Source organism: Xylocopa sonorina, chromosome 7 (assembly GCF_050948175.1).
Source record: "Xylocopa sonorina isolate GNS202 chromosome 7, iyXylSono1_principal, whole genome shotgun sequence".
NCBI classification, from domain to species: domain Eukaryota; kingdom Metazoa; phylum Arthropoda; class Insecta; order Hymenoptera; family Apidae; genus Xylocopa; species Xylocopa sonorina.
In genome coordinates, this window is record NC_135199.1 from 4,030,826 (window position 1) to 4,043,420 (window position 12,595).

General features: G+C 44.6%; 2 protein-coding genes across 4 annotated transcripts in view; one reads left to right on the forward strand and one right to left on the reverse strand.

The window, feature by feature from the left end:
- Nucleotides 1-12,595, forward strand: part of Cwo (transcription factor cwo) — a 377,930-nt gene that overhangs the window by 246,146 nt on the left and 119,189 nt on the right. The window lies entirely within an intron of this gene.
- Pde9 (phosphodiesterase 9) overlaps nucleotides 1-12,595 on the reverse strand; it is a 128,432-nt gene that overhangs the window by 88,887 nt on the left and 26,950 nt on the right. For all 3 annotated transcript variants that reach the window (XM_076898212.1, XM_076898213.1, XM_076898211.1), the window contains one exon: nucleotides 4,332-4,586. The gene's annotated coding sequence lies outside the window, so the exon portion shown is untranslated. The remainder of the gene's footprint in view (nucleotides 1-4,331; nucleotides 4,587-12,595) is intronic.

The following is a 12,595-nucleotide window of genomic DNA, read 5'->3' on the forward strand; positions in this document are numbered from 1 at the left end:
GCTTCCTGTTCCGTCGGGTATCTTAATAGCCTGGGCTGTTTACTCGCGCAGTGTACGCCGCTCGTTCGCACGCCCGCATTAACTTACACGGCGAATTGCCTTGACGATTATTTAACGCGATCCTCAACGTAAACAGGCTACTGTGCTCTTCGCGTAAACCCGCGTTCGCATCGCCGCGTTCCCTACGGATTGCTCTAAATAACAGCCGAACAATGACAGAATGAGTACCCACAGAATTCGAACGAGCTACGCAAAGAGCCAATTGTTTATCGCGTCCACGTTCTAGTACTAATTTGCAGCTTTTAGCGTTAACAGGTGGAATAGAAGTAGAGATAGACCGAACGCGGAATATATTCATATCAGAAAATGTGTATATCTCTAGCGAGCATTTCGACAAGCAAATACATTGATAACGTTACACGAAGAGAGTAGTCAGAGGAAGTACTTACGTAAGTACTTTGACAAGATAACGATGATTCGTCGTATAAAGGTGAAGAAGAAACGTTCGATTCTCGTTTTCATAACGTTACGAGATAAGTACGTAAATATCGAAAGAAAGTTACCAATTTGTTACTGATTTTTAAGCACGCTCGAGGTATTGGAAAATAATTATTATGTACAGTCGGTTCTATGTCTGGAGAAGTAAAATAACTATAATTATGTTCCATCTGGCAACTGCTATCTGAAAAGCAATTATTTCCCTCGCGAATCATACTTTTCGCCTGCCAATACCCTATTATAAAAGACGCAGCTGTTATTGAACGCTCTTCGAAAGAAGTCCGCGACATTACAATCGATTAATCTCGAGAGGAACAAGCCCCTCCGCGAAAATGATTGCTCGTCGATGAACGACGATTGCGGTGTTTAATTGTATATGGTCTCGAACGGGAAGAACGTTTGATTGATTTCGGTTTATCGGGTCTGGATCTGCTCGATGAAAAGTCGTTTTACCTATAGAAGGAGGCAATCGATATCGACGTTAGATTTTCTTTAGGAAAATATTGAGAAAAAACGATGCAACACGATCGACCGAAGCATACGTGTACTTACGTACATGTCTGCATGCAAGACGGAAAGAAGAAATTGCAAAAACTTGGACGAAAATAAAGATCCCGATGGCTGTAATATCTTTTCGAGAAACTGAAACTGTTTCCGTCGAAATGGGATTCTGTAAACTCGTATCTGAAAGGATTCGATTCAATGGAAGAAATTTATGAATCAATGGAATTTTGTATGGAAATAATCGGTAGAATTTCATTTTTTAAACATGGCACAAGCAAAATAGGATATCAGGTTAGCCAACATTATTTATCTCTTTACGGCAGCAGAATCTTAATCTGCAATCACCATCTTTGAGGTTTCATTATCACTCTTTGCCGGTAATTTCATTTATATATAAATATAACGTCGATTTAAAAAGAGACTAATTAAAATGAAATGATTGATTTCATGATTCTAGTCGTTGCGTATATAGTAAATTTAACTTTAACAGACCTGCCTACCTACTGTCCTAATTACTTTAATTGAAATATATTTTAATTAATCCATATCCACTCCCTTTAATGAAGAGGATTATATGATAAATTCACGGAGTATGGATTCCAGAGAACTTTAAAATCTGTACATTTTTCAAACGTACTAACAATTGTTGAATTTATTTTTATCTTTATTTGATATCTGAATGGAAGTAGAACGAGAATTTCAGTTCGTACGAACTAGAATATTACACGACATTTAATCAAACATTCAATCCGAATTATTTAAGTTAAAGACTACTTTGTAGTTAATGCTTACGGTAATCTATTACGTGTTGTTTATATTCCAGGAAATCTTCTCTCAGTAAATATCCAGTAGCCAATCTAATCACGATTAACTCAATCGCGTATATCGAAATTAAAGATAATTTAGCTCCGTATAACTTTTATCAGAATTTCCTTTGTATCTCTATATCTGATAAAAGTTATGCGCGATATAACTTTCAGAAATCATTATTCTACCGCTACCATTCATACCTTCGTATATTCTACGCTACGCGTACCTTTTCAGTTCTGACTCGTTTTTATTCCGAAATATAAACTCAAATATAATCATACTTAATATTCAATGAATTTCCAATAAACACTGATTGCTTATCGGATTGTTTTAGCCACGAAAAATTGTCAATAAAAGAAGAATATCCACAGAAGACACCTCTGTGGAATGAGATATACGTCGATACCTCACGATACTCCCAATTGTTCTCGATTCTTGTCCCCGAGACACTCTATTATGTTCCCACGAGGAGGAAACACGGTGCATTTCCTGGCCCGTGGAAACCATTTTTAGATCGTCGAGGACTCTCCATTTCGTCGGGCACTTTTCCACCGCGCCAAGCTAAGAGTGTACTAATAACCGCGATACCGGTCCGCCGGCGCAAAAATGCTGCATATAAATCCCGCGAGAGGATTTCGCGCGTCCCTCGAGCCTCGTATATCACGGGGAAGACTCACCGGGTAATGGTAACGCTGGAAACTAGATCGCGAAATTATTGCGCGGCGTGTCGGTTCGAGGAGCTGTGAAATTGATTCGAATCGATCATCCGCGAAAAACTGCCGCGTTTCTTCGTTAACTAAATCGAAACTTCGATATTACTTCAAGTGGCCGTGCGATTGCCAGGTTGATTGGAATCGATCTAACATCGAGGCTGACGGGAAACGTTTCAGAGGCGAGACCGCGAGACGTGGCTAGCTTCGCTCGTTTTTCGTTCGTTCACTGTTCTCCACGTGAAGTTCGATTCCATTTACGTTCTAACGTGGTCGAAAGGCGGGAGATACTTTCAAGAGGACGTCTAAGAGAACACAAATTCTTCCTCTGGAGAAAGTTTCACGCGGTCGTGTCGGTATGCCAAGAGAGAGAGAGAGAGAGAGAAAGAGAAACAGAGATCAGAACCAGGATGAACTTAACCGCGTGCAAACACCTCGACGTACAACCTGAACACGATAAGACACTAACGGGTTATTTGCGAAGGGCGTAAGTTAACCAGCCGATGAAAATTAACACGGCGGAGGGTCAGACGACCGCGCGAAGGCCACGTCGAGATCTCTCTCTCTCTCTCTCTCTCTCTCTCTCTCTCTCTCTCTCTCTCTCTCTCTCTCTCTCTCTCTCTCTCTCTGTTGCAACAAATTCTGGTAGAGCGCGGCGGAGACCTTGCGGCTCGAGTGCACTCGTGGAAAACGCGACCCGGTACGACGCTGCTCGTAGTATCACGTGCGGAACGTTAGCATAAAATAAGATACATGGGACAACGCGGGAGACAAATGGAGTCAATAGTTGTCAACATCGGATACTCGAGGAGACGAGATTGCCCGTCGTTGCCGGCTTCTTCTACTATTTCAAGCGATTCTCCTCCTGTACGCGACCTTAAACCCCGAGACCTTAAACTTGGACAGGTACACGTGACACGTGAACGTAACAGCGGTTTCACACCGGTGGTTTCCAGTCTGGTTGTATCGCGGCCTGGATCGCGCGCGATGCTTTAGACATTGGATCGAGTTCGGTTATGTATTCCCGTATCTGAGGTTCGATTCGATCGTGACCACCTAAGTGCTTGGACTTCAGTAGCTCGTTTCGAGCCCCAGAATGGGTAATGGGTGACACGAGCCAATCCGAGCTGGCTAAGGAGCTCAAACGCATGGCGCGTCTGTCCTACTGGAAGCGTCTGTATCTACTGGCATCGTTTCTCGTCAGACGATCGCGCCTCTCGATCGTACTGTACCGAGGTCAATAGGTAAAGACGGAATCGTTACTCGCATTTGAACTTGTGCGACGTGCTCTGATCGCAACGAGTTTGTTCCCAACATCGTTTCCTTTTCTATACTTTATAACCTACAATTTAATAACGGAGAAACATCCAGCAATCCTATTGGCGATATTGCGTCTGGCTATAATATCATACTTTCAAAACATTCTTTATTCCTCGTTCCCCCGGAGCCATTTAAATTGATACAACAATCGCAATATGAAAGCAGAAAAGGAAAACACGAGCTACCGTAGGATCGCAATAATGAGAAACAACGAACACTTTGATTCGCGTGAGGGATCGCGAAGGAATTCGCGGAATTTCAATTAAAGGAACCGACGGGGATCTTCCTGACTCGGAAGATCGGCAATGGGAACGAAACGAAATGTTATTTTTCAAGCTGGGAAAGAAAGGCGAGGATAAGAAGCGCGATATATACCGCGAGGCACGAGCGAACTTTTTACAATGGATAAAGGAAAACTCGCCGACGGTTGAACCCCCGTTCCTGGACGGTATCAGGAGTTATTGAAATTCGGAAACACGGTTGACCCACCTTATTCGAGAGCGGCAGTAATTGGCGAGATCCTTCCTTTCCGCTTTCTTCCCTTTTGGTTTACTTGTCGTCCCTCGTCCGCGGGCGCCCTCTCTTCTTATTCTTTATTTGCCACTCTAAGAACTTTGAAGACGAGCGATGAGGTTCGAGGAACTAATACCCTTCTGTCCGGGAAGTTGGCCGGAATCTCAAGCCGAGCGTAGAATTTTATTTCCCGTAGGTTCGGAGGCCATGCTTCCCGAAACGTTTGACGATCTGAAACAGAGGAAACGTAACGCGTAATTAGATTAGATTAAAAACGCGCGATGCCTCGAGGGCGTTACGTAAAACTCTCACCGAAACGCTGTGCGCTCGATCGTTTGCCGATTAGAAAATTCTATATCGTATAAAAGCAAAGAGGAACACTTGAAATTAGTACCATCGAACGGTAAGGAATGAAGAAAAATTCGAAACGAAGAATTGATTAGCGAAACGAAGAGATTCTAGCGACCCTTGACCTATATGCACACCTATGCCCGCACACGTGGTTTCACTTTTCAGATATCTATTTATTTTAGCGTCTCGAGAAGCTACAGCGCGCACTGACGAACCTGCATTTCAATCTCTTCAAACGCCAATCCCCGTTTCCTCGCGCGGGGAATAGAAAATTCAGCGAGGCGAGCAGCGAGGCTGAATTTTCTCAAACTGAAATCGGCAAATTGAAACGTATTTTTGATTCCATTTAACCGACGCGCTGTTTGCACGAAGATTTCGAACTACCACGTTCCATAATAACATAACGCCCCGCCATTCGAAATATGCTTTCAATTTCTAATCCAGGCATCTCTTGAACAAACGGAGGGCTCTCCTCTCTGGAGGACATTAATTTACTGTACAAACAGCCGGAGTCGCGAGCAGTCTTCGGCTGTTTATTCAGTTCCGGAAGGGGAAAAATCTTCGCTAGAAAGTACGTGAGTATCTGCGGAAATCGGACGCGAAAGAAAGCTTCGGTAAACAGAGGGAGGGGCCAATTTCGCGCACAGGTCGCGAAGCCATAAAACTCGGGACCCTCGTAACCCATCGCTCGCCTCGCTTCCTTTCGAGGAACCGCAATTTTTAGCCGTATTAGCGTGCACGCTCGTTAATCGAACTGGATGCTTCGAAATACGTGCTAATGAGACACTTCCATCGCTCCCCTCGAACGTCTTACAATTATTTTGTCGCTCGTTAACCTTGTTAACCTCGTTAAGCTAACACGAGGAAATATTGCGCGTACAAATGGAAGCGGATTGTTTACAATCTTATTGTACAAAATTGCAAGCCAAATATTCGGTGTACAAAACTATTTATCACGGGAATAAATAACGCCGTGTCTGTTGCGCGTTACGCATAGACGTATCGTTAGAATGAATAATTCTGCTCTAGTTTCTGGCGAAGAGAATCGCGTGGCCGTATCGAAACTCGCGAGAGACACTTCGTTGTCACCTATTTAAAATTAAACTTTCCGTATCTGTGCAAAGAGGCGATTACTCGTGTTAAGAAAATACTGCTTTATTTACTTTATCTCTCCTCATTAAGAAAGTTATTTTTAAAAATACTCGCCAGAATTGTGCGATCAATGAGCAAACAAGAGGCGCGTAATACCACGAGGAAAGAAGCTGCCGAATGAACCCCGCTGCAGGAGGATCGAGACGATTTTCAGACGAGGCGATAAATTCTACCACAGTTGGCAAACTAGCGGCGTATTCGAGTATGCAAAGGGACAAGTTCATTATGGACCACCCAAGGCAAAGCGCCCCGTCTCCCTTCCACGCGGTGCGCGATGGAAACGTGCCAAGAGACCGCGTACGTAAACGCCGATCCGCTTCGACTCCTCTGCTCCGACATCCCCGTGAAACGCGGCCAGCCTTCGGGATAAAAGTCCCCCGGCCGTCCCTGTCCATTCGCGAGATTCAATTATCCCCCCGCTAAAATTCCGCGCGCTTCGACTTCTGTAATTATGCCAGCCGTCTGTATCAAAGAGAAGAGGGAGCCGACGGGAGGAGAAAACGAAACGAAGGGATTGTAATTATGTAAATCGTAAATACGTGAGAACGGAGACAATGAAGCGGCGGCAGTAAAGCGAACGGACGTAAAACAACGTCGACTCATAATGAGATTAACGCTGTCGATTAAATTTCAATTCGACGAACGAAACTTCATTTTATGCACGACCCGCTACGGAACTTCTCGTAGCTTTATCGATCCTATAAACAATGAGAGTAAACGTTCCTGTAAACCGTTGCGATCGATCGATTTCATTAATTAGAAACCACTTTTACCGCGAGGACAGTAGTTCGGTTTTGCGTTTCAAAATTCTATCGAATTTCTCGAAGGATCTTCGAGATCCATCTTCCGTTTCGCGTTTAAGGAAACGCAGCAAGGATTAAAAGAGAAATATCACGTTGTAAGAGAGTCTAATATACAACTGTAACGTAAGATTTTCAAAGAAAAAGGCAAATCAGACAACCTTGAACGGTGACTTTCTCCGAGGATTCGCGAAATTTATTGCTTTCCGTCCTCAGAGGATTAACGGACGTTAGATGACAACGGGTGAGAGAAAACACGACCGAGAAATTTATTACGATCCTGGAAACAAAGCGCCGGCGTTAAATCACGTGCAGCGAGGAGAAAAGAAGCCGAGAAACGTTACTTCGAAATTCCTCAACGATGAGCCACGATCGAGTGTTTCTTTCTCCCTCCCTCGCTCTCGTGTAGCGATTGTTTTTATATCGAATTATCAACCGCACCCACTCGGTCGAGAGTATCGCTGGTTTTTGGAAATCGTTCGGTTATAAAGCAGACAGCGAACCGACACGGAGACAGCTCTCTTCTGCCTCTTAAACCGTCACAATGAAACTTAAACGTCCAATTTCACGAGCTCGTAAAGTGAACGAGTAAATTTGCCGATTGCCACCGGAGGAATCGTTTCTCAGGGATATTACCTGGCGTCGTAAATTTTTAGTAGCTAATCTGAAGTCCTTCTACCTGGTTGCTAAGCGAACTGTGTATTCAGCTCGTTTGCTGCAACGGTGCTGAGAGAACGGTTTATTCAGAATTTGTTGCATCTAAAATTTGTACAAATTTCGGGTGCGTGGTTGCGCGAAAAAATTCAACGCCCGTGTATCGTTTCGCGGAGGAATCGCTCGGAGGCGAACGCTGCGACGAACGTCGGGACCAGAGACCCGCGTTTCGACCACCCTGGATGCTTTTCAAACCGTTTACGCGGTCGATAAACAACGAGACAGCTGACAACCTGTGAGAATTTCAGTAGCCAGAATATTGCGCAATCATGCCGGCCGCTGGGGCTACTTCAAAGAAGATACGAATCTCAACAAAGAAGCAACGCGCGTCCACTGGCGAGGCCTCCAGAACCCCTGCACCGTTGCATAATTTGCGTCACTGAAAAGTGAACGTATCAAAGGCTCTTCGTCTTCGCCGTTCAACTTCGCCGGTGAACAAAGAGCGCACGTATTCGACTCGGTTACCAGACCATAGACCATGGCTCTCTTAAATAAATCCGCAGGAACGTCGACAGAACTCTCTCATAGGCTCTAGACCTGTCCCGAAAATAACACAAACATCAAACTCACTTACTTATTGCATTTATACGAAAATTCGTGCGACCCCGTGTCTGACGTCAACGCGCACTCGCGACCGAGACGGTTCCCTCCGCGTCTGCGTTCACCGCTAAAATAAGGTACCATTTCTACGAGGCAGCAACAATGTCCGCCGAGCGGCTGACACCGATTGTCTAGTCCGCGGTCGCTACGGATAGAGACACTTCGTTAGGTTCGCGAAACTGGCTCCTGGCGCCGATAAATATTTACGCATCGACCGAATGTAGGTTAACGTTTAGCATATCACCACCACGAAGGATATCATTGGCCCTGGCAAATGGTATGGATCCGGAACGGCAATGGGGTATACGTGGCTCCGATAAGGGCTTCCTCTTTTGCCTCACAGTCCTAATTGCCCGTTCTTATCGGCCCGTAACCTGCGATAGTTTCGTTCGTAAAGAGTATCCATAGACATATAAAATGGCTTGACAAACGAAGGCGTTCGGTTCGAGACGAATTCGCGTGTCAAATATATTTCCTTGAAGATGCAGGCAAGTTCAAGGATTCGCTAGAGATATTTCGAACGAGGACCGCCCACGATCTTCAACAGGTCTCGTCTGCATCACTCGCCGTGGACAGGATCACCGTGGCTGCTTAAATACCGCGCAAACAGCGTTTAAAACGTATAAAACGTAAAAATGGACAATGAACGCCGGCAAAGCGGCGCGCGTAACACGGTGAAAAAGGTGGTAACGCGCGCAAGGTGAACGACAGATTTTGTCACAGCCTGAAAAATCCACCGGCTCTCGCGCGAAACTGCTTCCATCGCGCGGCATCTCGCTGAATGCTTATTCAAATACTTATTCAAATTCGATCCCCTGGGCTCGATAACTAGCCCCGCGAGGTTGCTTCAACGGAGGCGCGTTCTGCTCGCTCGTAAAGAGCCGTATATCTTTTCCCGACGTCTGCACCGTGCACGCGCCTCCGCGTGCCCGCGTGTACATTCGTGTGCGCGTTCGTAGAATTCGCACCAGCGAACGATCGCAGGAAGGATTCCACGGATTCCCAGAATCCCGTGTTCGTATGCCTTTCCACGACGCTTCTGGAAGTACCTCTATTTCCGGCCGCGTGCATCTGAATTCCATCGAGCACCGGCACGGCGTGTTTCGGACGTTTCGCGCCAGTATCGGTTCGATGATGCAGGAAAAGTAAACCAGAATCGATTTCCAATAATTGCTCTGTTCTTTAACGATGGTTTCCTGTTTATTTTACGAGGAAGGTTCGAATAAATTCCGCAGGTGGTTACGTGTACCTTTGATTTTAAGTAGAGAAGGGAAAGGGAATTAAATGGATAATAATAAACGTTTAAAATGCAGGGTAAATGGAAATTTGTTCGTTCCTGAAGGGTTAAAAATGCAGGTTTCGTGTTATCGCCGAGAGATAGAGCCGGTAGCAGGAAATGCTGGATGAAATCAAATATTTCCCCGACTTTCTCGAACCCCGAAAGCAAAGAATCATGCCCGTAACTTTTCCAGAGTTATCCGGGCGCAATTTATTCTCGATCGAAACGCGCGCCACGCTTGGCGAGCATTATTCGCGTCCTTGAATGCACCCGATAAAATCCCATTCCATTTTCCCGGCGTTTCGCGATTCTTTCACATTCCTGCCCGCCACTTTCGGTAAATGACTGACTGATTTCACATACAATCGCTTATTCATGCGATCCTCATAAATGAATCATTGTGCATTCGCTCGGACTTTATACGGACCGGTAACAGCGTTTTGTTTCAATGACAATTACTCTCGCTTTCGATGTATGTATGCATATCCGCTCACCTTGGTGGCCAGTGAATCTGTTCAAGGCCGCCTTAGGAATTTCACGGCATTCCCAATTTTCACCTGGTCATCGTAGGCGGAATTATCGAGTAAATTCATTCACATTCGTATTACACGATCTCGACTTTCGAGGGGTCTCAAGATCTCTTCCTCAAAAGGCCGAGCAGGTTATTCCAGATAAGTGAGAGAAAAGTAGATATTCGTCTATTTTTGTACATATTTTATATGTACATTTTATAGTGTTGAACTTAATGGACTTATTTCCTGTGAATTTTTCATATACTATTATATTTTGAATAGTTACGTACACTCCAAAGGCAGCCAAAATATGTGCAAAAATAATATATGTGTAGCTTCTTGCATTTTTAACGAAGGCGACACTTTAAAGGAGAGCACCTTGCCGCGATGCGACGATGGCGGTGGACCAAACCAATTTCCCGCATTATTCCGTCAAAATTCGACGTACTTGACCTAAAACACGTTTCAGTTAACTGTAAGAGCCAGACGAGTCGAAAGTTCCAACCGAAAGTTTGCGTCCGCCGTAACGCCTGCGCCTGTACGGCCTTTGAAGACCGAAGTTTGAGTAACGGTGCACAAGTGAGAGAAAAATCGTCCACCCTCGAAGGGCAAAGCAATAAACGTTGCCATCTCGTTGGGGTACATCGTTCTGTTTCGTTTGAATTTCATTCCATTTTTTTTTCTGCCCTAAAATATTTCTCTCTTAGTTTTTACGAGCTGTAGTAACCTTTGCAATGGCGGTTTGTAATGGAATTTTCATGTAAAAGTTTCTGCTCCTTTTTGTTTCCGAAGAAGATACATTTGATGAGCTTTTAGTAGTTTCTTCTGTTCGTGCGTTGTAATTTTTCAAGCGTATTCGAATAAATTACAATACCGATGAATATTCAAGTAAGTCGCGGTCAAACTTTGTAACGCAACTAAACTATATAAGCGTAAAACGATTTTAACGAAATTTTTAAAGTAAATACTGTACAAACACGTCGCAATTTTATACGATACATGCTTGGCACCGCGATTCAATCTTGAGACAAGTCCAACAGATTGTCAACATTGTAAAGATACTTGGACGCGTCTTGCCAATTCGAATTGTGCTTGAAATAAAATTATGGGAGTATGTATCATGTTCACAGAACGAATAATTTCGCTTCCTACTGATGTTTAATTAAAACGAAATGAAATACATACTTGAGTAGATCGTAAAATCCATGCAGGTTTCGAATTAAATTCAGTAAATATATATAAATATACATACAAGAAGAAATGTAATGAAATAAAATAATAACAACGTTTCGCGTGCCGTCCATTATCGATCACATTTCGCGAGTGCGAAAATTACGATCAAAACATCATCTTACTTTCAAATCGTCACATTTGTTCGCACAACCCTGAACATGAAATATAAATTAACGGAAACAAATAATACATATATCACGCGTATCTACTTGCATTATTCCCACGAAAATGTTCGCACAAATGAGTATTGTGAAACGCGATTTAAATAATAAAAATGTTCAATATAACTTCAGACAGGCCAACATACTCTCGCGAGTGGCCAGCTTTATATTCTCGGAATGGTACGAATCGAGCAGAGACAGACACGCGTACACGGGCGAACGGATTGACCCAATTCATCGTACCGGCGTTTCGCGCCTCGTTTCCCTGATTTCGAAAAATCATCGCGTGTCGGACGTCTGCGAGAGAGCCGCCGCGGGTACCCGCGCGATTCCCACCGCTCGCCGCCGCTCCCGTCTTCGGCTGCCGGCGAATTACCCGCCGCTCACAAAGCGACGAAAGACAAATCTTTTACGAGCGCGCCGGCCAATTTGCATAATGTATTCCGCTCTGAAACGCATAATGCATCCGAGAATAAAGATACGATTTGAAAGCTAGTAATCTAGCGAACCGGTTAAATACGTAAACATTGCAATTTTCTGCGCGTGCACAATATCAAAGCTCCGCTTCAGGCCTCCGAACGTCCGCTTAGGCCAGCCGCTTTTATTGCGCACTTTACGTACGGAATGAAATATCACGAGCTTGTGTGCCCGGCAATAGCGAGATCCTACGACCGCGGAATATTCATATATCGATATAAAAACGGGGGGACTTCACCTGCGTTGCGGCCAGGTCGAGGATCAGCAGAAGAGGATCAGTCGGTTCAGAGGTCAGACTCGGCGAAATGTGGGAATGCGAGTTGTAATCATTATTAGAGCGCGGTTACGCGTGTACGCGAGATCGAATTGCGGGCAGAAATAAGAATCTTTCGATATATTTTAAAATATCCACTGATTATTTAATTGACGATAACGAAAGAGTTCCCCGTCGCTCTTTCATTGCACATCGTACAACGAGAGAAGCGTAGTCGATGGCCATTCCCGAAATACACGTGTAATTAAACGAATTACGAAAGGGGGAGGAAGAATCGATCGGAAACCGATGGCTGGTCGGCCCCGAAGCCGTTCCGCGTCCCATGGAAATTCCAGCTACGTCTAACGACGGTTTAACGATCGATCTTGACCCGACGTCCAGATGAAAACATTACCGGCGACCATTATTGACCTTCGCGCCGAATGAAACCGTCGCGTGCACGTAACCTAAATACAGATGATCGCCAAACGAACAACGAGACAATTAAGCTTGCCGGAAGTCGTACGAATGGCCGCTCAAAATGTAATTGGCACACAATGGTACACACACGATTCGTCTTCTCTCTTAATTACATTCCAACGTCGCGCCCGATGCGTGCGTATCTAGCATAACTGGTACCCCTTCTACGGGCAACTCCTTAACATGGGAATTAAATACCTCGTACGCGTCCTTATGACTCTTTGCTGC